This window comes from Parasteatoda tepidariorum, chromosome 2 (genome assembly GCF_982258835.1).
Source record: "Parasteatoda tepidariorum strain Cologne lab strain chromosome 2, Ptep-v5.0, whole genome shotgun sequence".
Lineage (NCBI taxonomy): Eukaryota > Metazoa > Arthropoda > Arachnida > Araneae > Theridiidae > Parasteatoda > Parasteatoda tepidariorum.
In genome coordinates, this window is record NC_141756.1 from 16,155,794 (window position 1) to 16,161,004 (window position 5,211).

Sequence of the window (5,211 nt, forward strand, 5' to 3'; positions counted from 1 at the left end):
ATCCATACGAATTGAGCAAAAAACTCTTTGCGAGATAGGGAAATATATAAATGGAAGTATATTTGTTGGCGAAATCTTGACTTTTCTGCCACTTAGCCAGATGACTGCGTAATGGTCTATAACGACTTGGTTGACAAAAGCAGAAGCTCAGGCTGCAACTCATCGACCAGCTTTGCTTTGTGAGATGGATGATGGATGATTTATGTGGCGCCCTAAGATTCCACCCAATTGTGGCAAGAATGTTACACTCAGCAGAATTCTCTCTGTTTACCCCCCGCTTATTGTTATTCATATCTGCAAGCATTGCTGTTTTCTATTGACTGGAGCATTTCGTTTTAAGAAGCGATAACCTGTTATTTCGGAGTAAGGCATTTTACCTTTTGAAATCCCTATTAATAAATATTTATGAATACGTTACCTTGGTAAGAACTGAGAAAATAATGCTTTAAAAGATTAAATAAAAAAAAGGAAAAGACATTCAAAAGCATTTATTCGCTGTTTTAAAACAAACACAGTAAATTTTATCTAAGGTGGAATCAATATCGAACAAAAGGATCGTTTTAGACAGTTTTCCGTCTTACATGAATCCTTATACTGCCTTTAAATCCCCTCTCAAAATACCACTTATTATTTTTTCTACAATAGTGTTCTATAAAACACATAATTGCAGAATGATAACATAGTTTTTAGTATGACTTAAAAATATTTCTACAATGATAAATGTAAATTCTAAACGCTCACGAAATTTTCCACTTCATATTAACCATATGTTTATTTTTTTCTCAAAAAAAGCCACGAATATTATTTTTCCTACCACAGATAATGCAAACGGCTCTTTACAATTTTAAGTGGCAAATTTAGAGTGTAAACTTTGGAATGCACATCTTGTGTACATAGTTTATGCTACTATAGCTCGTTCACCAGGAGTTGGCACTTGGCTCCGCCTTCATCACGTGGTATGCGACGATACTATTTCGCTATTTTTGGGAGAAGGTTGTGAGCAAACTTGAACAATGTTGCTATTTGGCGATCGTTTGGCAAAAATATTTATTTCGCAAACTTTATGTGCATTTTTTTAACAATAAATATTTCATAAATTTGATTATATTTTGCACCATTTCTTATGATATTTCTTTCTTTTGAGTGAATAGTTTGTCCTTTATGAGCCATTTCGCTGGGAGAACAACAGTTTTTAAATTTAAACTATATTTAATTAGCTAGTGTAACAAAAGGTATAATAGCAGATGATAAAGCAAAGTAATGACTGAAAAATAATTCACTTTTTGTGTTTGGCGCAAATTAAGGGTTGTCTCAATTTCAACAACGGAGATGTTTCTCTTCTAACTCCCGCGCTGAAATGAACTCTGCGTCCCAGGAGGTGGAGCCAAGTCTCAACTTCTGGTGAACGAACTATACTTATGATGAATGTGTTTATTTGAATGCACAATGCGGCAAAAAAAATGGACAACGCTGAATTACTTTTGATTTAATGATCAGATTTTCACGTTCTAGGACTCAATCTTAATGGCTCGATGAGGTGACTTCAAATATGGTAATTAATAAGTGCTGATGTTGTCTTAATGTGCGAAATCAGACACAAAAACTTAATTCCTTCTTTCTTTTCGACGAAATCGGATTTCTGATCCTCAAAATATAGGGAGTAGCCGTGACCTGAGAAATAGGGTCCCAATAGTTTGGTCAGGAGAGCTATCCAAAGTTTGAACACCTTAATGTTAATTTTACCTTTTACGTATTTCGCTATATCTCTAGAATTTTTTAAGAGAATTAAAAATTTTTTCCTTCCACTCTATTATAAAATTTGTTTAACCAAAGATAATTCCGTCAAATAATAACTTTTAGTTAATATTTGTTATTTTTTATTAATTTAGTTAAGGAAGGTCAAAAATTATTTGAACTTTTAGAATAATGCAATTCTTTTGCATAATTTAAAAAAAATGCAATTTCGCATGAAAAAATACAAAATGTTAGCTAAATCGGTCTAATAGTTCCTGAGAAATCGAATTTTAAAAATATGACTTTTTTAAAATTAGATTTTTCTGGATGCTTTTTACTGATTTCGTAACTTGAAATATCGCCTGCACTTATTAATTAGCACATTTGAGGACACCCCTAAAGCCTTTAAGATTGAGTCCTAGAACGTGAAGATCCGATCATGCACGTTGATTTAGAACGAAACTTTGTTTGTTTGGAGTTTTTCGCGCAAGAGCTAGTTGTGGCTATACCGCGCCTACAACTAGGTAGATATTATATATCTAGGTATTTTTTTCAAGAATAGGTAAAATATTCTCTATTTAATAACTTTATAAGTCTTTGCTTTATTCCACAGATATGAAATATTTTTTTTCTAAAACTCGTAATTTGCAAAGTATTTTTACTATATTATGACCTACTTCAAAAAAGTGGTTACTGTATTAAATAAATAATCTCAAGAAGCTGAAGTGGTAAGATATTACATGATTGAAAACTTCATTCGTTTCAAAAATATACAAATTGAAATATATAATATAACAATACGTCGACTGTTATTTCCAATTTCCAAAAATATACAAATTGGAATATAACGTATTGGAATTCAATGTGTCGACTGTTATATCCAATTTCCAAAAAAAAAAAATAGAAATTTGAATATAATATAACAATATGTCGACTGTTATTTCCAATTTCCAAAAATATACAAATTTGAATATAGTATGTCGACTGTTACTTCAAATCTCCAAAAATATACAAATTGGAATATAGTCTTGGAATACAATATGTCGACTGTTATTTCCAATTTCAAAAAATGTAGAAATTGGAATATAATATAACAATATGTCGACTGTTATTTCCAAAAATGTAGAAATTGGAATATAATATAACAATATGTCGACTGTTATTTCCATTTTCCAAAAATATAAAAATTGGAATAAAATATAACAATTTGTTATTTTCAATATGTATATTTTTTAAGCGAATGAAGTTTTTAATCAAGTAATGGTTACTGTATTCTTAGAAACTCGCTAGATACTTATTTAAATAAATTTTAATTCAAAAAATTCGTCTCTAAAACAGGTTATTTTTTCTCATGTTTTTTTACGTTAAAATAATTCGAATAGCCTTATCATACGCAAACATATCTAGAACAGCTTGTTTACTTTTCGCATAATTTATTGTTTTTGAAAGCGCTCTTGTGAAAAAAAAAATTGTTTAATGTAGCAGCACAAAAAGAGGTTAGAAAGAATCTTCTTTACATTGTAAAAATAAGATTCGTAAAAGTTTGAGAACGAAAGAAATGCAATAGGTTTTCTTTTTTTTACGTGGTCGCTAAATTGAGGCTTTTGTTACAAACTTTCACTTTTTAAGTATTATAAATTATCATCTGCCTCATTTCATTTAAGACTTTTTTTGTTCTCAAAGAAAGCATTTTTTTTTAGTGAACTGTAAATTATTTATTTTTTCCCTGCTATTTGTAAAAATTGTCATAGGATTAATTTTATTTCATAATTCAACCTTCAAGAAGACTTTTTAAAAGTTTTAATTTAGAATTCACTTCAATAGGGCATAGTATTGAGGAAAAAAAAACAAGGTTCAAAATTACCAAAATATGAATGGTAGAGTCTACCGTGTTCCTGATTTTATGTAACCAAAAAGAATGGTCTTACTAAAAGCTCTACAGAGGAGCTTCGGTAATGATTTTGGTAACGTTAATAATAAAGCATGGTTTTATAATATGTGATCAAGTCTGGTAAATACTGCAATATTTTTTATTTTTATCATGATACCTAAGAGCATGATACAGAAATATTTTATTCGGTTAAATTTACTTATTAACTTTGTATTCTTCATTAAATGTCTAGTAATGAGAACTATAATTTTGAAAACCAGAATTTTCGCTAAACCGCTATCATGCCAACTGAAAATTTTTTAAATAAATGGTTTAAATACCGTATATTTCGGTTTTACTAAATTTATTATTATTATTATTTTTTTGTTGCTAGAAATGTCATTACGGTAGAGCCCGGTACTTTTGCCAATTTTTTTCTTTGTGTAGAGTTCAATGTGTAGGTGATATGTATAGTTAAAGCTGCATGATACACAGGTACAGTGCGCAAAATAAAAAAACGGATCACCCTGAATAAATTTTGATCCAATAATCGGATCTTCTCGTTCTAGGACTCCATTTAAATGGCTCGAGAGAGAGACCTCAAATATGTTTATTAATAAGTGCAGACTATTTTTAAGTTGAAAAATTAGTCACAAAAACGTATTTTATCTGAATAAACATATCTATTTTTCGATGGATTCCGATTTCCGATCTCCAATTAGAAACAATTTGGGAAATATGGTCCCCATAGTTTGGTAAGAAGAGCAGTCTAAAGTTTGGGCCCCAAAATGTTCATTTTGTTTTTTGTATATTTAGTCATATCTCGAGAACTTTTAAAGGGAATTGAGAAATCGTTACACACAACTATAAAATTCGTTTTCCAAAGATAATTCCATAAAAAATAAAAAAATTTAGTAAATATTTATTATTTATTTAATAATAGTAAAAAAACTTTTGAATTGTAAGTTTTTCCCTTCATTTTAAAGAATGAAATTTCGAATGGCAAAATAAAATTTTTGAGCGAAATCAGCTCAATGGCTCCTGAGAAATCAACTTTTAAAGCAGCCACATTTTTAAAATTTGATTTCTCAGAAACTATTTGCCCTATTTCACTCAAATTTTGTATTTTTCCATATAAAGATAAATCCTTTAAAATTATGTAAAAAATATTACACCTTACACTTCAATACACTTCACAATTCACTACACTTTACAATTCTCTTAACACTTTACAATTCACTCAATAAAAAATATTTACTAAAAGTTATATTTTGCATGGAATTATTTGTGGATAAACAGCTTTTATAGTTGTGTACAAGTGTTTGGCTTCTTGAACTTTCATGAATGATTTTGAAACTTTGTACAAATTAATTAATTTTCATTCATGGGAGACTAAAAAGCCAAAATAATTAAAAGTTTTTTTTAATACTAAGTTTATAATTTCAAATTGTATTAACGTAATTTTTTAAAGAACAAGTAGAAAGTTCGAAGCTTATTATTAATTATATGGTAGACGCATATCGTTCACTCTTTCTTTATTTATTATTAAATTTCCTAAAATTCTAATTATATGAATAAAACAGGTTTAAAACTGAAAAGCTGTAAAG

The 5,211-nt window shown here is 29.0% G+C and overlaps 1 protein-coding gene across 2 annotated transcripts in view; it reads left to right on the forward strand.

Annotated features, from left to right (window-relative positions):
- Nucleotides 1-5,211, forward strand: part of LOC107448829 (uncharacterized) — a 228,833-nt gene that overhangs the window by 69,814 nt on the left and 153,808 nt on the right. The gene's annotated exons all lie outside the window — the stretch shown is intronic.